This window comes from Corvus hawaiiensis, chromosome 9 (genome assembly GCF_020740725.1).
Source record: "Corvus hawaiiensis isolate bCorHaw1 chromosome 9, bCorHaw1.pri.cur, whole genome shotgun sequence".
Taxonomy (NCBI): Eukaryota; Metazoa; Chordata; class Aves; order Passeriformes; family Corvidae; genus Corvus; species Corvus hawaiiensis.
Genome location: NC_063221.1, coordinates 10,805,161 through 10,827,294, shown reverse-complemented (window position 1 = coordinate 10,827,294; position 22,134 = coordinate 10,805,161). Strand labels below are relative to the sequence as shown.

Here is a 22,134-nt window from a genome sequence, read left to right as displayed (position 1 = left end):
TCTTCAATAGCTGTTATGTTACCATAGCAACTACAAGTACTTGCTGTGGCCCACTGTGCAAGGGTCTGTGTGGAACAGAAATGGTCCTCGTTGCTAATTCAAAAAGTTCCAAGAGAGGCGTACAGATGCTTGGGAGAAAAAATACAGATTTTCGATACACAAGATGGTGTGTGATATCACTGTATGAGCAGTCCCAAAACTGAAATATTTATTGTAGGTATCACAGTGAAGGGGAAGTTTGAGGAAGGATGGAGCCTAACACTGAAAAATTTTTTGTTATGCCCCTTAAAATTTATCAGCAGTTGAGGGTTTCTGCAATTCCGCAAAATTTTGTATCACTATGACCAAAAAAAAAAAAATCAAAGAATTATTCTACTGTATATTCTATAATTTGTACATTAGACATTACATTGACTTCAGGTGTTGAAATGAGGTGTGTTATTTTTGTACTAGAGCACTTGTCATTGCTTTCCTGAATTTAAATTCGAGTATAAAATATCTGTCATTAAATTTTTAAACATGCTTAGATTATTACATTTCAAAACAAAGCAAGAACTGAATTAACTGCTAAAAAAAAACCAAAAAACCCAAGCAATAATTCAATCTGTCGGTTCAGAATTGTCAAATACATCACTCTAAGCAGCAGTGGTTTTGCCATTTTCCTGTTTGCCTTTAATACCTTTTTTGAATAATGTTCAACTATTTTTTTTTTTTGTTTTATTTTATTTTTCTAGGAGAGACAAACTCATTTTTTATCTTGAATTCATGGGTACAAATCAAACAAATCTCATTGCTCAGGCATGGCATAGGCAGAGAGGGGTTTTCAGCATCCCACTGCTAAATTCAGCAAATGACAATGTATTGCATGTCTCAGGCTGAAATATTATTCATGTATTTGTTTCTGTATTTCCTGATGCAATTCTACTGCTATGGAGAGAGTAACCACACTTCCATTTTTCTGAAGGTTGTATTAGAATAACGCCCTTAATGTTTTGTGAAAGTCAGTGCTATTTTTAGTATCTGAGTTCTTGAAGGTAAATGAGATTTACACTGGAGATAAGGTCTGATTTCAAACAAATTTCTTGAGATGGTCTCATCTCTAAAGAAGGTGTTTTAATTTTTTTTGTGAAGATTAGGGAAGCTAATCACCCCCTGCTAGCAGGTGGTTAATTTTTTGTTTACAAAATCACTGGTTACACACAGAATGTGGGGGGATTTTATGTTGCTGAGTTGGGTGGGGATTTTTTTCCAAATATACACACTTCAAGAACTGAAAGCACGAAGTTTTATCTAGGTTCTGACTGTTGTCATATTTGAGCAACTGTTCAGATGTGCCAGTCAGGCTTTTGGAGGAAAACTGGCCACGTTCTCCCGCAGTTGTCATGTATTTGTCACACTGACACCAGCTAGAAAAATCAAATTGGAACCATTCTGTTACGAGCTGTGAACATCCTTTGCAGCAGTGCCATGTGCATCAGAACGGCTGGTATTGTTTTCAAACGTCAATATTAATATTTCAAATGGAACAGGAAAGGCAAAGCAGTCTTTTGTTGAAAGTTAGCCTGTTCATGAGTGCAGTGAGGAAAACAGACTGAGGCAGAAAGTAGATCAGATGGGATTTAGATCCTTCAACAACTTCCATGTACCTTCCACCAAGACATTGGGGATAGATACAGCTCTCACAAACTGCCTTTCCCTCTTTCAAAACACTAGCTAGCAAAAAGGCAGAAATAGACATCTACAATGAAGAACTGCAGTCCAGGACAGTTTCTGTAGTCACTAATTTAATTTTTAAAGTGGCAAATACAGCTTAAAGTCTTTCCAATACTGGTCCTTCTAAATACTCATCCTCCCAACCTATGTATTTAGAAAACAGACAATTCTGTAAGCTATTCATTCTTACAGCACTTAAGGAAGAGTTCTTTCTCCTGATAAGAAAAAGGACGTGTTTTTTAAAAATTGAATAGATAACATGACACACAGGAATAAGATAAAAAGTAATTCTCTCAAACCAGAGGATACACTGAATCATTTAAGAACTCTGCAGGAAAATTTGCTTCTTGGCAAACTGCTTAGGCATATTTCTATGACAGTGATTTGTCTTTATTCTTTCCACTGGCACTCAAAGATATGGATGGTAGATTTCTAGCATTTTTAGTATGTGGTTGTTGTGCTTCTTTATCATCACAATATAGACACTAAGAAGTGTGAAATACTTGCTTGTACTATTTTCCTTCCATTTCTTAAGTTCAAACAGCTTTTCACTGCAAGATATTCTCATAATATGTTCTCACACCTATTTGTTTATTGTCTCGTCTATTCTAAACATTATTCTACCCATCCTGTTTGAAGTCCTACACTGCAGCAAAACACCCGGGTTCCCCAACATATGACTCTGAATAATAATCTACTAAAAATAGAAGTATGTGTAGTTATTTATATGCAATATCTGGCTGTACTTGACAAATAGAAATTGATTTCATTATCTTCTTTGAAATTGGGAGCTCCCCAGAGATTGACCAGTGGTGGAACTTGAAAATTATGGAAGTAGGCTGCATGTGGTGTGGGGAAAAAATGAAGTTAGGTGGACTTAAAGAATCGAGTCATGTGAACAAAATGAGAATGAAAACATTTAACAGCACTTTGAGCGGACATAAACACAACAGAACTGAAAACAATATTGACACAATTGAATATTTTAATTATATATTCTAGTTGTGTGAATAAATCAAAAAAGAGAAATCTCAGTTAGGTATGGAAAAATCCACAATATTCGACTATCACCTAAATCTGCAGATCACAAAAGAGATGATGATAAAATAATTACTGCATGAATGACAAAGTTTAATTTTGTTCACAGTTATTAAAAAGGAGGAAAGGAACAACATGATGAAAACGCTAAGGGGTTTAGTCATCTTGCATACGAACTAAAATTCAAACCATCAGATCATGTCAGAATACCTAAAGCCGTAGTTTGCATGGAGGGAAACGGGTGTGAAGATGAAAGAGTGAGAAGATGGATCTGCATGTCACCTGCACAGCAGCAATTGTTAAAAGACAGATTCCCTGGTTTATGAAAAGGGCTTAGACAGCACAAAATCAAGGAGTCCAGAGAGGAAGAGATTTAAAGGAAGGACACCTGCCACTTTCAGAAGGATAATACCACCAGTCATGGGATTTTACTTGGATGAAGTAAAGACTTTGGCAAAGGTTTTTTCAATTATGGTTAAGGCATAAAGCATACTGGAGAAGAACTAGAATGAAATAGATGGGTTGTTCTTGTCTTTTCTAAAAAGAACAAACACTTCTGGGTATCTTTCTGCACAAAAAATTAATCATTCTCACTGTCTTGTCTCTCAGGTTCCCTAATCCCACAGCATTATATTGGAAGTTTGAAAACCCAAGACTGATTATTGTTCAATCATATGATTTTGGAGTATGATGAAAACCAAGGTCTGACTCTGAACTTGGCATTATTTCCAATGGGATCTGTGTATAGATGTGACAAAATGTACCCAAAGACTTTTACTGCAGATTTTAATTTCTAATACCATTCATGTGCTCATTTGCAGGTCTAGACCTATAATGCTTAGTTAGCTTGAACAGCTGTGTTTTTATGGCTGGAGTAGGTTTGAATGAAACTTTAAAAGCTTGTGTGTACTTATTGTATATGTCCAATTAATCTTCACTCTGCAAAATCAAGGTTTTCCCTTCTTTTTGCTACATCACAGTTCTTATGCTTGCTTTGGACTGCAATCCTGGCTCACACTTCACGTTAACAAGGCTGTGGTACTGCCCTAATAATCCCTAACATGTTTAAACAGATGTTTATAGCTGCTGGTGTACCTAAGCTCTTGTTTTAATTCGTGAGGTTGCTTGTTAAACCTGAGTATGACACAAGGTTTCTGGCAATAAAGTGGGATTTTTGCTATATTTGATGGATGATATATGAATGCCAACACCTGAAGCATCTCAGACTGTTCAAAATAAATGACAAGTACAGAGATATGGGGTTTAAATCTCATAGCAACACAGCAGACTAATTTTATCTCAAACTGGGAGAAAACATCTTAAAGGAATATTATTTGACCAAGATTTCCACCATCCAACAAGCTTTTTTGTGATAAATTTTGAGGGAGACATATTTAAAAATCCAGTTCTGGATTTATAAAATCCATACAAACCGACTTATTCCAAAAGGGCCAACAGAAGAGTTTTGTAACTCCTCATTTAATTCATCAGATTGCTCTGCAGATGGCAGTAAAATTTATTTTCTATTTAAAGAGCGTCTCGCCTCATCATAATCAAGGAAATACACTTTCCAACTTGACCAAAAACTTGGCAAGGACAAAGTTCTGCACTGGCACCAAGTAATCCCATACAAAAAGCCTGTCTCCCATCTTATTTGTTTTGCTGTGCCAGAAATATTTTTAAAAGACCACAAAGTAGACCGTTCATATTTTACTGTGAAATATTCACACTCATTTTAAACACACACATGCTCTCAGGATCCCAGCAATTGGCTCAGCCTGACCTGGACCACATGAAATAGGTGTTTCCCTTCCCCACAATTGGCCTGTGGGAAGTCAGAGCATCTCCAGACTGTCAAGACCGGGGCAGAGAAGCACAGCTGGATAATTGCCTGCTCACACCTTGTGGTGTGAATGGGAAATGTCTTGAGAGGAAACCAAACTCTTCCAGAGCAAACCTACACAACTTTCCCATACAGCTGTTGAGTCATTTTTCCACAAAGGAGAGAAAGAAAAGGGCTTTCCCAGGAGACTGGAAAGTCAGAGCTATCAGGATAGGTGTCAGAGAATCCAAGGCAAAGGATGGGAAGATGAAAGGGGAGGAAGACTACAGTTAGCTCCAAGATGAGCACAGAGCCACTAGGACAAAGCACCCCATTTCCGACAGCAAGTGGCAGTTGGTGGACAGCAAACCTGAAACATTTCCATGGAGCATTGGGGCAGGAATAGGCTGCAGACAGGATAAAATTCTGCATAAAGGGCATTATCAGAAAGGTAAGTTCTATATCTTACTGCACTTTCACACTAATACTTGAGTGCCTTTTCCTGGAAGTTCCTCTGGAGAAAATGACCACAAGGAGTCTGCAGGTGACACTCAGGCTTGGATAGTTTGCTTCTTAGCTGTGTTATCAGTGCCAAGTGGTTTGAAAAGGTGTACTTTTCCTCGCTTGCACTTACAAGCTATTCCCGTGACTGTGAATCCAGGATATTTATCAAATAGTTGAGTAAAGCTGCAACTCTACTCAAGACTTGTCACCACTTGGAGGGAGCTACCACCACTTTATTTGTGCAGCTCTCACTTTGTAAAACATTTTCACAGTAAAAGTTAATGACAACTTCACATGCCTTCTTGAGACTGAAAATTAGGTAGTAAGCTAAGAATCAAGATCTTGGAAGACTCTGAAGCATTTCTGGTGACTCTCCAAAGGAATACTTAGCTCTGTTAATTCATCTGCTCAGCAGTTCAGCTACATATTTTCCTAATCTGGTGGCTCTTGGCTTTAAATGGTTAAAAACTTCTTCATTAAATAATAGAAAATGTCTCAGAAATTATTTATCAAGTAATTCAAAAATACAGCTATAGATAAGAGAAATATTTCCTCACCTCCAGAATTGTTTCAAAGGTATATTTACAACTGTAATATATGCAGCAAGAAAATCTTTACAGTATAAAGTTTTCTAGCTTCAAACCTGCTGCTTGGAATGAAACTTGAGATAGAATCAAGGCAGATCTCTGGGGAGGTAATGATAGGAGTATATATTGAACTGCTGGGAGCATGAATATGCATAGCTCAGTAACGGCACATTACAGACAATGGCCTATTGTATCCAGCTGAAATGGGTGTATATGTTTGTTCTTTCCTAAAAAAAACCCCTAAATTCACCCCAAAAATAGCAACTAAATATTTACAGCCCTTTATTAAAGTAGATTTCATCTTGAACTTTAGTATTGAATGTGTTTAGATTTGAGGAATCTTGTCGGGTTTCATTACTGCAGTATGGTAGCATCTCCTATATTAATGCCAGGGGGATAGTTACAAACAGAACATAAATGTACATTTTAAATTTTATTTATTAAGTTTTATCATGTAAGAGGAAGGAAGGAAGGAACCTGAGATTGACACCACAGATCATATGCTACTTTGAAATTTAATTGCTAAATAATATTATAATGTATAAAATGTTTACTTGACTTGGATGCCGAGTAATTATTTGCCAGTACCTGGCAGTTTTTGGCAGGGCTTCTCTTACTCAGTCGCTAACCAAAATGCAAAATGATAGCCCTTAAGACAAAACCAGGATTACAGATGAAACTACTCTTTTGTTAAAAGTCTGTATAATTTTAATTCTGCTTGGTTTAAAACATCTTGAGAGATGTAGATGCTTATGCCTGAGGCAGCAAAGAATTACAAACCTTGCTGTAAGGGTACTGCTGCAATACACCAGCCAGGCTTCAGTGGGACTGTTTGTCATCAAATATACATGAAAGACCAGGACCCCTACTTGACTAGACATGACAATTTAACTTTGCCTCTTCCATCACAGTGACATGATCATAAACATATTATCAAGTCCTGCAGTGTGATCAACAACAGATGTAAAATTAAGAGCTGACAAGTTTTAGCAGGTAGCTGAGTCCGACATATTTTCTGCCAAATTTAATTTTAATTTCCAAAAATCTTCCAGGCAGCTCTTTTTTAAAGACTTCAGGAACCACTCTTATTTTTCTCTTCTATTCTTGCAGTTAGAACCAGTGTTCTGAAAAAGTAGGATTTACATGTTGTCTCTTTCAAGACAATTGTCTTTCCTCTTTTGTTTGCCTCTATTTTATTATTTTATACAGAAAATAAATCCAGGAAACAGGTTGTATACAGTTTTATTCACAACCTGAGTGACAACACACCTTGCTGCAGCAAGGAAAGCCAAAAGGATTCTGGGTTGCATCAAAAAGGGCATCACCAGCAGAGATAAAGAAGGCATTATCCCACTCTACTCTGTGCTTGCCAGGCCACAGCTGGGATGCTGTGTTCAGTTGTGGTCCCCATTATAAAAAAAGATGGGGATAGGCTGGGCAGGGTCCTGAGATGGGCCATAAAGATGACCCAAGGACTAGGAGCCTGCCATAAGGAAAGGCTGAGATGCCTGTGTTTATTCAGCCTTGAGGAAATAGGTTTAGGAGAGACCTTGTCACCATGTTCCAGTATTTAAAGGGTGTTTACTTGAAAGTGTAAACTACAAGAAATTGGAGACTCCCATTTTACAAGGAGTTACATGGAAAAGAGGAGGGGTAATAGGTACAAGTTACTCCTGGGCCAATTCCAACTGGACACAAGAAGAAAATTTTTCACGAGAGCAATCAGCCGTTGGAACAATCTCCCCAGGGAAGTGGTGGATTCCCCAACAAAGATTTTGGTTGGGCCATCTTGTCTTGGCTTTTGCCCAAAAAGTCTGGGCCACACAACTCTTCAGGTCCTTTCCAGCTGGGTCTTCTATGATAATAAATTCACAGTAAGCCATGGCAGGTAATGCACCTGTTATTTGAGAGTTAACTCCCATGGCATTGTAAAGCATAAGGTACCAATGAATGTGTCCTTCCCCTTTGGGTGCAATTATATTTCAAAAGCCATTTCCTGCAGTTGCTGGTATAGCTTCTCTTTGGTTAAAAGTTTCTCTATCTTCCATGGATTGCACTCATATTTGTCTTTGTGATTGGCAAGTGCTGACATGAGGATTTACTTGTGCTATGTGAGGTTCAAAGTTTAGTGCTCAACTTGATATGGCTTAACCATGAGAGCATTATATTGAAACATGAACACCAACCTTCTAAACCAAGTTTTAGTCCAAAGACTAAGCATCATTCATTCTAAACAGTAAAAACATAGAAACAGACGTTTCTGATCATTAATTCTTCTCCTGGGAGTTCACAGTTAAACCCACGCTAGTATGGTAGGAACAGTGGTGGTATAGCAATCACATCCATGAGATTTATTGAAGATCTTAAATCTATTCGGTACAACTGTCAACTGTCTTTTTTCCTGTCTTAAAAAAAAAGCCAAATCAGAGTACAGTCATCTGCAGCATGGTGAAAGTAAAGGAAAAGGCCAAGGAGAAGGCTTAATGCCAAATATTGGGAGCATTTAACCTAAAATATTATTAAGACCTAAAACACTACAGAAAAGTGAAAGCTGAACAACTATATGCCTGGATCATCTAAGATGAATATTTACCTTAACAAATAACATAAATATCTACTGTGGTTGCTGAGAAATAGCATCTTTAATGTAATCACATTGCCTCTCAATTAGTTTGTTTGGGGTTTTTTTGCCTGGAATTCTTTATTTAAATGTTCCCTGTCTTTGAAATTTCTATTTGCAACCTTGTGCAAGTCACTCCCCCCCCATACAAACTTTTATAAATGTAATTTTTAAACTTGAAAATACCTGGTGTGTATTACAGTAACTGAGTACTTGTGAGTTGGGCCATAAATAGAGTTTAATGAATGTTTATACCATTTAAATTAAAAATTTTCAGGAGCTTGAAAACAAAACTCAGTTACTTCATAAGGAAAAATAATTATGATTGTGTTATAAAGTACAGGTAGTTAAGTACTAAAGCAGATCAAAAGGTTATGAAATCAACCCTTATAAAAAGGTAGTGATAACTACAGGCAACATGGAGAGAATATTGGAACAAAAAGGTGATAATCCAGTTTAGAAAGCTTGGAACAAAACCTGAGAATTGCAATTAATGAATAAAACAGAATTGAGGGAAAGGGGGAAGGGATAGCCATAAAAATCACATTAAACGAGTTTGTCATTTCCTCCAGTGAGTGATGGGGACTCAGACAAAAAATGTTAGGTTTGATCTGTTTTGCTATACTTTTTCTTCTGAAAAACAAAAACAGAAATCCTGCTGACAGATTCAGGGCACACTTTGCAGCAGTTAAAAGTGGTGATTGCTCTACTAATATTCCTTCCCATTTTGTTCTATTCGGCTATGACTTCTATGACCTCTGTCTACACCTTCCAAAAAAGGATTCCAGGACACCTAACATAGAAAAAAGGTCCTAACCAAACTCATTATATACAGTTATTAAATAGCAGAACTACTAAAACTACCTCAAGATTTCTTTCCTTGGTTTTTTTATACATTCTTATGCTGTATCAGTTTGCTCCTTCTTACTTCTTTTTCCTAAATTAACCGTTCCTATCTGTCACTTGTTTGTTATATGCTTCATTCACTTCTAAAATCTGGCATGATACCGCAATCATTCACTTTGACATCAGTAGTCCACAGTGGAAAGCTGCCAGCAATACTCTTATCATTCTGAGGTATTTCACTTCTTGTATTCTAAATTAAATATTTTGGGCTTCTTCATTAATTTGAAAGATTTGCTACAAGGGAAGTCTACCAACATCTTAATGATACTTTTCTTTCTCTAACCAGAGGCCTGAAAGTCCCTTCTCCCCCACACCCCAAACCAGAAATCTTGTCTTCATTCCTATGAAACTGTTTGTAAAAAACTTTTGATTTTTCCACATTTATATACCAGATGTTGACTGCTTCAAAAATTTCAGTGTTACTTTACTGACAAATTTGTCTCAGTTCACATTTTCCCCAAAACACAGAACTCAGACATGCCCGTATTTGGTAGAATAGTGTTACCAAATTGAATGAATCATAGATGAAAATGAAGTTACTATTTTATCCTTAGGATGTTTAGGTTTTCCCAGTTGTTAGTAGTTACAGAGAACTGATCCCAGACCTCATGATCTGCCATTTATTTTTATTTGTAGTTCTCAAGCTCTATGCAGCATGAAGAAAGAACACATGTAGCTTATCCGCACGTTAGTAGTTCTGTAAGCTGAGTCAGTGTATGTGCAGAGATCATCTCTCAAGAAGCTTGAATGGAAAAAGAATGAAGGGTGACAGAACACTGCTGTCCATGGCACGACAAACAGCATTAGTGAACAGCAACATTTCAGCCACAGTGCCCTAGCAAGGCATGATCTGTTTACTGCAGCAACCCAAAAACACTCAGATAAAGTGGTTATACTTTATAAAACCCATTTAGTTCCAAATAATACTAAAGGGTATAGAAAATTTAATATTTCATGTCAATTAGTTATATTTGTCCTGCTGCATGCAATTATGAACTTCAGTAACTTTGGTGCAGATACCTTAGAATTCCACATATTCTGTAACAATGGGCCTCATACACTAACATACATCATGTGTCAAAGCTAGCATAACTTACTCTGTTAGTCCATATTGTAGAAATACTCTTCCTACTTCTATTACAACATCTTACAACATAATGAAAAATGTTAGGTTTTTCCCCCCAACCCAAAATGAGCAAAAATATGGAAATAAAACTTGAGAGTCTGCAATGGTTGTATTTTCAAGTTTGAGTTTGTCTTGCACAAGAGATGGTTCTCCAAGGTGCTGTGCAGTATAAAACCAGCTCCTTACATGTAGCTGCATGTTTGCAAAAAACTTTACTAAGACATTGCATCTTAGAGTGCTATATAAAGTAATTGCATTTTGAGTATTAAGTGTATTTTTTTTAGAAATTTTAGTCAATAGTTTGATGATTTTTTTTTAAATTTAAAATAACACCTTCTCCACAAAAGCAGATAAATGTGTCAGATTCATAGTAGGAGGGTTTTCCTCCAAGAAGATTTCCTTCTACTAAAATATCTTTTTTAAGCCTTTCTTCTGCCTGGAGCTGGATGTGGCTGGGAAAAGAAAAAGAAAATAGAACAAGAACAAAAAAAAATTGTTTGTTGGTTTTTTTAGTGTTGTTCCACAAAAAAACAAACAAGTAAAAGTATATTTTAAACTTCCAGTTCATCATACACAAACCTGTTCAGAATTTGATCCATGGTCTTACCATCTATTTCCTTCTGGCACTTCCATAAGTCCAAACCTGACTAAAAGTTTCAGATTAAGTTTATATGACAGGCATGATCTTTGTGGTGTTACAACATGATCCAAAAATATAGAGTAAAAACTAAGGAGTTCCCCCCATCCTGTCTGGTTGGACTGTTTGTGTTCTGCTGTCCCGGTCATTATCTTTTGCTTACTGAGATTTCTCTATCTCCTCTGATTCCTTAGACATTTCATAGCTGCTGGTTAGATGCTATTACCATGTGACATGTTCAACCTTTAAAACAAATAATTTACTGTGAAAGTTGAAAACTGTTAGAATGATGAATTTGAATGTTTATCACTGAGTTCTTCAGGCCTTAGAATACTGTCAAAGTTTAAAACAAACAAGTATAATAAAATTACCCTTCTTTTCAAGGTCTCAGTGGGTGGAGGGCAGGGTTTTTTCTGGCTCTTTGCTTAGTGCTTTGTAGCCTGTCTGGAGGTGCTGTTTGCAAAACAGCATTTTCAGCTTTTATCTGACATCCCCATTTGGAATTAGCGGCAGATAAGCACTGTGCTGCTACCTGCCATTCTCACTCATGTTTCTGTGGGAAGGAACGTCACATCAGCTGAAGCTGGAGGCCAAGCCATGCACAGAGAAGAGAAGGAGCTTAGACAGGATAAGCAAAGTTCCCCAAATCCCAGAGCACTGAAGTGGCACCAAAGCAACAAGCACTGTGTTGCGAGAGAGCCTGAGGAACTGCTCTGCACAGAAGAGGACATGGAATGAAAGAAAAAATGGTGCTTGTTTTCTGTCCTAGCTAGCCAGCAAAAGTGCTACAAGAAAGCATAAACCCAGCTTTAACTGAGTTACTAGTCTGAAGGAAGCTGCAAAAAATGCAGAAGCTCATGGTTCCACCAACCACCCCACAATGAAAAGGTGAGTTTTCAGTCAGGCCTGGGCTTGGGCAGCTCATACCTTCTACCATAGGCTGACAGCCCCTCCATGGCCTGCCCGAGATGTTTGTAGTACTTTCTAGTAGTTTTATTATTGTTCATCTGTTAATCAAGTTAAACAGTATCAACCCTACCCTAAAACCATTTTCAGGTGTTATACAGATGTGTTTTTTCCAGCCTCTGCCATTTTGATTTCAGGGAAAGATAGCAGCAATGCCTTAAAAACTAAGACAGGGACTAGGCTTTTTACCTCATGTTTTTTTCTTAAAATCAAATCATGCCTCAACTGAAGGAGACTTTCTGCTAACTGCATTTTGAGACTGAGAGAGAGTGTGGTTGAATTTAATAAGTTTAGTAATCTAATTCGGCATTGAGTCTGGCTCTAGGCCTTAGAAACTAAGATAGCTAAGGTAGCTAAGATCTAGTGGCATTTCTGTAATGGAGGGAGATAAAAGCTGGACAGATCTCCAGTTTCCTCAACTGTAAAACCTATGTTCTGTTGTCCAGAAAAAGATGGTTTGTGTTGAATTCTTGAAAACTGCTTGAATAGCTGCAAATCCTATAGAAATCATTGAGCAGAAAGATGCTGAAGAAGATGTGGAATATGGAACTGTGCTAAATATGCTAGTGTTGTAATAAAAAAAAAAAATTATTGTGCTTTCAGCACTTTCCATTCAGAATATAAAACAATAGTCTAACTGATTGTTCTGTGCATTTTCATTTGTGCCTCCCAGGAAAGCTTTTGGATAGGCTTGAGTGTTAAAATTATTTTATAGAGTTCAAAATATCTTCTTCTGAAATGAAGAAAGCAACCATTGCCTCCAACTGTAAACGCTCTATTACTTCTATGGTATTTAGGACACTAAAAGAAAAGACCCCATAGAAAAGGGCCAGGGATTTTTAATGTCAGCACAAGGGAATGTCATCATTTGTTTCCTTCCAGTTAAAATCCTCAAATAACAAACAAACCAACAAACATAAAACCAGCAAGCATTCATTGCTCTAATAACACCTTATTTTAAAAAAAAGGAAAATCCTTCACACCTTCTCTGAAGTTATGCAAATATTATACAAGATCCAAAAATAAACCAGCAGAAATAGTAGAATTAAGGTAATGTTAAAGAGAAATGAATGTGTTCCTAAATCCTGTTTATTTCAACAAGGTTCAGTAAGGACAGGTTCTATGCTTTAAGTACATAGACAGAAAAATCTGGGCATGCAGCTAGTCTGAGCATGAAGAGTTTTCAGGCCAGAAAATGTAAAATCCTGCATGCAACTTGGAACTCAAATGTTAAATTCCCTAAAATTAAAATGCTGTTGCTAACACAAGAAGCTTTCAACAAAATTCTGATCACTCTGTAGCAGAAAACTTTAATTCCGTAAACAAAGATCTATGCTGCCCTTTCCTAACTAGAGTAGAATCTCAAAATTTCACTCTAATTCTTGCCACAATTGTCTTTCACAGAAGTTGAACAAGTTACTAAAGTCTCTCAGGCAATAGTTTAGAACTGTTTATGATACTTAATGTTTTCTTCTCTTTTCCCTCTTCTTCTACTACCACTTTAGTGACACATAGTTTTGTTTCTTCTGACCCTATACATGCCCTTTACTATTTTTACAAACTCAATATCAAAGTCTTTCTTCAGGAAAAAAGGACAGATGAATTTGGACCTTCAGATTGCTGAAGCAACAACAGAGTAACAAGGCAGCAGGCCTTGTCAAAACATATTTAATGACAGAATTCTTCAGAGAGCTTTGCAAGATCAAAAAAGAAAAAAAATTACTTGATGTTACAGTTCCCTGTGGGACTTGATTTTTGTTTTAAATTGGGAAATATTGTTCCGGAAGAAACAGTGTATTGATTTGTTAAATCCCTGTTTTAAGAGTAGCTTTTTAGAATTGAAATGTAAATGGCATCTTTTCTTTGTTAGTTAAAAAAGTCTTCAGAGAAAACGATCCTCTAAGAGACTCTGCAAGCATCAAAACATTACTTATTTGTAAAACATTTAGTCAAGAAACATTGGACATGTTAGTGGGAGTTAGTGCTTTTTGCCAGGACTAGGTGCAGAGCTGTACTAAACTACACAAAACAAGATCTGCATTTCTGTGAGGTACACCAGGGCAACTGCATCAGGCTGTCTTGTAGAAAAAAAGAATTAAATACTAGAAAAGCCAAAAAACAACAAGAAAGCAAATAAAATCTTCAGTATAGATGGTACAGATCAAAAAGCAGGCAGAGAGGAGACCTTTTTTCAGGTTTTTTTTTACTAAAACGCAGTCATTTTAAGCCAAAAATAGTTCTTTGTTGAAGCAGAACAGCTTGATTTGGTACTTGTATGAAGATCAGAACTTAGTTTTATAACTATGCCCCCCCCAAGGCCCAAAAATCTATTGTTTAGATAGTGAGTTTTGTTCCACTGTTAATTATCACAAGCTCTTCCAATATTTCTTCACAGCTCTGGATTTAAGTATATGAGTGTGTGCTGTGCCCACGGTATGCTCCCTTTTCTCCTAAATGTGAATAACCAAGGTCCTGTCTGCACATTAACTTTTTGTATTTGTATCTTCTGTAGGAAAGACTACGGCTTAAGTGTTTGGTTTGTAGTTGTCTCACCCTCTAGTGGCAGAGAAGCTTTAGTTCTCAGGGATGAAGAAATGGGAGAGGAGTTTTATTCGTCTGGTCAACTGTGCTGTGTTGCCTATTTACAGCAGGCTGGTAAAGAACTGAAATTGTTTTATTTGTTTATAAAGCCGCAGATCATTGTCTGCAATGTGTGCCCATCACTTCTAATGGAGCAATGCAAAATATGCTGACCTACAGGCACCGAAATAATTAAAAAGGTGCTAATGAAGGGTAGTTGTATGCTCAGATGTACTCCTTCAGTTATGTGAAATGACTGCTATTAAAGCCTTCCTGTGCCACCACAATTAGCAGTAGTATAGTGCTGCTGCCTGAAGACTAACAGAGATAGAGCCTCTATTTTCCTCTAAATTCAAATTCCCTATTAAATTTTCATTTAAAAGCAGAAGACAGACACCAGATTATTTTTGTCCCCAGAAAGACTTAAAATCATAATGCACAGCTTTTATAAAATAACATGCTGACCAGATATTAGCTGAAAAATTAATTGATTTCCTATCCTGTGTTTGGGAAAAAGAAACAAAAAATAAAAAGAGATAAAAAGAGTATTGAGTAATGTTGGCTTCTGCAGAAATTTCTATGCTACTTTACAAGATTAGAGCCTTGGAAACAGAATTAATTCAAACCTGGATCATTTAAGTTTTGTTATTGTTATTTAGTCTGTACAGTTGGACCAAAACAGAATAGACAAAAAAAATATGAGGCATTGCCAGCACTTCCGGAGAGGTAGCCACTAAGCAAATGGAGAACTCTGGAGATACTAATCAGCTGTATGGAAAGGCCTTTGGCCATATTTTAGAGGAGGATGTATAAAGTACAAAACCACAGGGAGCACTAGCTTAGCTGCCAGTGTGCCAGCTCATTTGTTCAAACAACTTTACCATTTTTTAAAAGCTTTATGAAGGCATAATTCTTAGTTGTAAATATGTTGTTGCTGATAATCAGGTTAAGTTCTAATGTCACCTGTAGCTGTGATTGTTTAATTAACAAGTATGATTATGGTGCATCATTCTAATTGCCTGCATTCTCCACTATGATGTTTCTTATGCTCTGGTCTCTTGCAATTCAGCCAGATTTTGGCCAGTTGGATTTATTTTTCACATGGAAATACAAGACAGGTATTTCTGAAAATTAGGGTACAGAAAGCTACAGTATTTTTGCTACATCCAAAAATCCTACTGGCGTTTAAAATGAGAACTCTTCCTAACAGAGCACAGAAAAATTTGCATCTAACCATATTTATAGGACTGTGAAGCACGAAATGCCCTTATGGTTGCTCCAAGCACGTGAGCAACAATAGGATTTGCTATATCCAAAAAGCCCAAACTGTAGAATTATGATGAAAATGAGTCTAATGATCCAAGCACAATCCCATGCCAACACTATTATTTTAATACCAACCATGAAATAGCATTTTTGCAAGGATACTGGCCCACATTTGTGCAGTCATTTTGTAGATACAGTGATCAACAGTGACTTGTGGAGAAGGCAAACCTTCAGAGAGAATAGCTGACAGTCACAAGGTGCAGTGTTCAGGCTCCAGAGTGAATCTGTCTTGCTTGGCTACAAAGTCCAAGTTTAACCTATTACCTTGGAGCTGGCTGCAGTGATTGCTGGAAAAATCTGAAATTGTACAGCCCCATTGTCTCCCCATCCAAGACAGGGTGCAAATGCTGCCTCAAGTACAGCAAGCTCGCTTAACCTACTGCCCTGGATGCTCAGTACTTTCTCCATTTTCTTATGTACTTTAAAAGTGTCTAATAAAAATGTTTTACTTAATGTTTCCTCATATATAGGTCTCAAAGCATGGATAATGGGAAACAGATGATGTGAGCACATACAAGCAGGCTCATTTTGTATATATAAGTAGCTTTCAGAAGAGAGATTGAATTCTTGTGAGCGGGATTGGTTTAATTACACCACAGACTTTGATCCTGTTCACAATTCCAGTGTGAATTTGGGCAAAACTTCACTGAAATGGTACAATTACAGACAAAAGTAAAATAAGAAAAGGTGTTTCATGACTCAGGGCTGAGAGAGCATCTCTGAGCAAAGAAGATGCTATTAGACAGAGTGCACAGGTCATACCAGCCTACCAGCCTTATTCATTGCAAAGTCCACACAGTGCATGTTCTGGTCATGTAAATAAGGCCCTTAGAAAACAATAGTGCAATATCAATTCACAAGGAACAAAGCATGTAATACTGTAATAATATTTTTTTGCGTGTGTTACATTTGTCACCATATTAAGCATTTTTAAGGAATTTTGACTTGCTTTTTCCCATTATTCTACACTGGATTCCACTTTCACTAGCAGTGCTATATTAATGATAATAAATGTATTGCAGCAGTAGCACAGCAATGCCCACATCCCCCAGCCACCACTCCTTGCTGTTAAGGGCAACAGACAAGCACCAGGTTAATGTCTGCTGCACTCTCTTTGACAGGCTGCTGAACTTGAGGGTAGCTACAAATGACATTGATTAATTCCGATCACGTGCTCCATGCGTGTAATGGCAAATTCTCACCTATGACCCTATTTCCCTTTCAAACAAGGTGCGGTGCAAAATCAGGACGCATGAATGAGGATCACAGAGTTTGCAGTTTGGAGCTTACAGGTCTTGAAAGCTCCTCGAGTGTAGTAACTTCCAACTTAGCTAAAGACGGGAGTGGCCCAGGTACGTGCAAGGTCACAGCGAGCTGACATTCACCACTGAAGAATTTATACGCTGGACAACACTGTCTTCTAAGGAGCTGAGCCATGAACCTTTCAGTCCATCACATGCCATTGTTTGCATTTAAATATACAGCATATAGCACTTCCCTCTGGAGAACACACGGATACATTTACCTGTTCAGCCAACTACTGCTATTCCCCATTTGGAACTTTAATAATAGGGGATCAAAGTTCACCCTAGATTCAGGACAGACTTAAGTCTGTAGAGGACTTGAAGCACACATTCTAAATCCCATCTGTACACACCACAGGGCTAGCAGAACATCATAAAAGGATGCTGCAAACCCTGTAGCAGTGTTCTGCTTTCTGACATTGGTAACCGGTCAGTTATCCACACAGTGCTCCCTCCTCAGGAGGGAGAAGAGCTTCCTGGAGGATGTGCAAAGACACTTCCCTGAACAGGACTGCCATCAGCACTCCAGGTGAAGCCCCAGCCTAGGACACAGTCCCTGTTAGCCAGGGAGGGGATGGCCCCCAAGCTGTGACACAGCAGCAGCAGCAGGAGCACGAGCAGTGATGCAGGGACCGGCCTGTGTTCCACCGCTGCCTCTGCTCACACTGTGCTCTGCACCCAGAGTAATTGACAGTCACCACACGATGGGATTTATGCTCTGTGCAAACTATTATCCTACTGAGGTGACCATGTGGGACTGCATGTGGGGGATGGAAGTGGGTTTTAAACAGTTAGCATGGTTGTGAAGGCATTGTTGGATGCTGCTTCCCTTTCCTCCTCAGGCTTTGGGTTGCCTGAATCTTTTTACCTAAAGAGAAGGAGCAAGAAACCACTTTCACCTGTGAGCAAGGAAATCAGGTTCAAAAAACTCCCAGAAATATTGCTTGAGTTTGAAACAGCTTTTTTTTCTACAGCTTTCTAAAAGTTCTTGCTTATCCTCTTCATTGTTCAAACACAAACCAAAACCCCTGGTGCTTTGTATTTATACACTGGCAGTAAACCCCAAAATCTGGGCATGCTTTACTGCTATCTCTGCCTCTCATATAGCTACTTAAAAGTTGTGCTGAATATTAAGTATCATAATTTGGAAGCAGAGAAGAAATAACATCTGTTGTAACCTGAAATACCAAAAGTAGGCCTTTTCATTCCATGCCAGTCAGGAAACTAATAACATATGTGCAGAATGCATTTCATATATGGCAGTGACATATTTGCAAAACATTCAAATTATAGTTTTGTCCTTTGACCATTTGTATTCTTGACCATTAATCCAACTGCTTCCATTCCTTCTAATGCTAATTCCTAAGCAAATGTTAGCAATTGACAGCAAAAAAGGCAAAATTCAGATGCTGTAGGGATATTTCACTGGTATTCTACTAATACGCCTATAAATCTTTTAAATCATTAAGAAGGAAATAGAGTTGGTATAAATTATACACTAAACTCTTGATTTCATACCTCCAGTTAAGTCAAGTACTGCAAATAATCCCATTTAAATACATCTCAGTGGTATCACATAGGATAAGGAAGTTAAAGACAAGCATGAATGTTTTCACTACCAGGATCATAGCATATGGGTGCAAGTTGGAATTAGAAAGAGGAGCTTAAATTAGTTTCTCCTATCAGGGTTCTGCTGCCCATTAGAGTTACGGTGAGTTGCGTGGGATGGGTGCATGAATGCCAGGCTGGACAGGCCTTGAACAACCTGGTCTAGTCAAAGATGTCCCCACCCACGGCTGGGCGATAGGAAGGGAGTGAACTTTAAAGTCCTTTTTAGTCCAGACTATTCCATGATTCAAGAAAGCAATCTCTGACCAAATCATGAGGTATTCCTTTCTTACCAAAAGCCAGCTGGGCCTGAGGGTCCATGGGCAGCCTGGGATAGAGGCGGGCCCTGCAGCATTCCCCCTGGAAGCCAGACTGGAGGCAGGGGAAGCACAACAAAGCTGAGGGCTCAGGTGGGGCTGGTCAGGGGGTGAGTGCCCTCAGCCCAGCAGGGCTCCTGCCATGCACACCATGAAGGCCAAGCATTAATATAAGGGATAAAAGTTGCTTAAGGAGAACAGCCGGGTGTGCTCAGCCCTCAGACTGATACCCAGTGCAGAATCGCATTCCCAGCACAGGCCGTGCTGATAAGGCTGCCAGAGCACTCCTGCCTGGACTGGCTTCACACGGGCAGAAATGGGACAGAGGAAACACAGGTGGCCAAAAGCACTGAAGGGGAAAAAAAGAGTAAAATAATTTGGAGGATTCAGAGGATTCAGCTTACTTGAACTAAGAGATTTTTTTAATGAAGCGTTATTTAATTTAATGACAGAATTCTTCAGAGATGCTCAAGAGAGGCCTTTGGAAACTAGTTATTAGAGTGCCTGATCCCAAAAAATGAGTTTCTCTGTTATTTTTCTTAGGAAATAAAGGAAAAGCCCACACATTTTAAAACTCTTAGTTCTGTAAAATTGTTTCTTCACTGATGCTATTCATTATGTCATTTTTTAGTTTTTTATAAGACCAGAAAGTCCAATAGGCTATTATAAGACTGATTTTCAGTTTCAGCAGACCCAGATAAAGAAATCAAGAAAATTTAATCAAAAAGCTCCAGATTTCACCAGAATTCAGCAGTCCATGTTAGAAATATGATTTAGACAGTTTGAGTAGGTTCAAGAACACAAATATGCTTTTAACCTCACCAGTTTTAATTTGCCCATGTTATAGTACAAAGAGATAAAAAGATCTCAGATTCTGGATGTTATTTAAAAAAGGTCTGACCACTACAAATAATGTAGTCTTTTTTTTAATGGTACTATTTTAGAGGTAAATTGTGACTTGAATATCTTCTCAATTTTGATCCATCCACAACAGCATAAGTGGTTAAAATTAGTGTTTTGAACCATATATTACTATGTAGTTGCTGTCATGTTAGTGCTCTGTTACAGGTTAAAAAGAGAAGAAATTGATTAATTCCAGTGAATTCTAACATTATTGTAAGTTTAAAATAATTCTGGACACATAAAATATTTCTAATTGATCATAATGAACTAACTTCTTAATTTACTCTAGCCAGATTCACAAAAAATCCTATATCCGTCCAAGGGTTTGATTATTAAGAAATATTTGACAGACTGGAGTAGGTAATTACTTCAGCTAATGTAGTTACAGCTCATCTATGTAACTTCATATATAAGAAGCAAGGCAACTTCAAATTATAAAGCAGAAAGAAAGCAGTAATATCAGTCCGTGAGTCTGGCAGACAGAGCCTCAAAGCCGCAGCATTTTATATCAAATATGCTAGCAGGCACATAAAAGGCACACAATCCCATTCAAGTACTTTTCAGTGTCCATTTAACTTCTTTTTCTGTAGCCCACTCTTTCTCATAAAGTAAAAGATATTCTGCTGGACAGCCAGAAAAGAAAATGAGAGGTGTTGTCTAACACTTGTGGCTGCAGCCCGAGCAGTAACAATACAAGTTTCTTGGCAGATAAAAATACTCACCTCCAAGCTGCCAAGCTGGTTACTTTCTAAACTGATCTCAGCTCTCCCTACTGACATTACATGCATGGCTCCTTATTCTGATGGGATATGTATTTGTTTGGTAAAGGTGATTATCATCCATGAACTAAACAGAAGCCATGAGCCTGCATATCTCTCTGTCTAAGATATAGTAGTAATCAGGGCTTTCAGCTTTCCTGAGGTTGCATTTCATTTTACTGATTTTAGAACATCGGGCAACAATTTTTTATTTTGATAGATAATAATTCCTGAAAAATTCTTGTTACAGGTTGTTCTTTATTGCATCTCAGTTCTGGGATCAAGGTGCATGTGGCAAAGCAAGCTACTTGATCATTTACTCTATGGTAGGTCCAAATTCCTCTAACAAAATGGTGAAATAAGAATTCATAGCATGTTAAATAAAAAAACAACATCTCTTCCAGGGACTGCATGTATTTGCAACTTGATAACCATTTCTTAGCTTGTTCTTTCCCTTATTATTTACTTGCTATAGGCAGCATTCTCACAGATTCAAAATGCTATTTATCTGTTCAGCCTCAAAAATCTATACTGAAGTGCGCGACTGTGGTGCAAAAGGGAAGCATATATAACTTTTATTGTTTTGCAGTAAAATAATTATTAACAGTATTTTTATTCTCTGTTAAAGCCAAACTTGAAAAGAGAGAAAACTGGAAAATAAAACTGATTTTTGTCAAGCTAGAGCTGCCCTTCAGTCTAGCTCTCTATTCCTAGCAGCAGCAAATACCAGAAATTTCAAAGGATGCTTTTTTGCAAAAACATTTCCAAAACCAGAAGCATACTTGAGCCAGAAATGAGTACAGCTAAAAAAATGCTATCCTTTCTAATATTAATCGTATTAGTTAAAATTAGAATTTTCTGTATTTTATATTGTTTGTTGTGATAAAATTCATCTGCAGAGGAGAACACCTTACAGTAACATGCAAGCCAGGAATTCAGTGATTACCATAGATTTGTTTTTCTGGATATTGGAAGAAAAGCTGGCAAAATAATCTGTACACTTAAATGCATCAAGCACTACAGTTGGGTTTTTGTCAAATCTATGAAAAGAAAAAAATAAACCATACAAATGTACAAACTTCTAACATAAAACCTACTACAGAAAAATTTTTTACGGTAAAGGAGTATCAGAACAAAAATTATGACAACTGCCTTTGCTAGAACGTGGAAGCATGGAGCGTTGCTTCCCGTAGGTTTGAATGACTTAAATAAATATGAAGGTACTGGTTATCTGAAGGCAAGACAAGGATGTGTGTATAGGTATGTGTCGAGATAAGTCTGTGTCAAGTGAGAAGCGCAAAAGAATTGTTCAACATTGCAGAATAACTGAATAAAGTCTCTGACACTATAGTAGCTTCTGGAAATTCCAGTGGTATAATTTGTGTCCTGCATTTGGCTGAAGGAGGAAGAAATATTTTG

The 22,134-nt window shown here is 37.6% G+C and overlaps 1 long non-coding RNA gene across 1 annotated transcript in view; it reads left to right on the top strand.

Moving 5' to 3' along the window:
• The window catches only part of LOC125329817, a 41,384-nt gene that overhangs the window by 17,884 nt on the left and 1,366 nt on the right, over positions 1-22,134 (top strand). Inside the window, exon 4 of the long non-coding RNA XR_007205283.1 lies at positions 20,966-21,041. This is a non-coding gene — a long non-coding RNA (uncharacterized LOC125329817). The remainder of the gene's footprint in view (positions 1-20,965; positions 21,042-22,134) is intronic.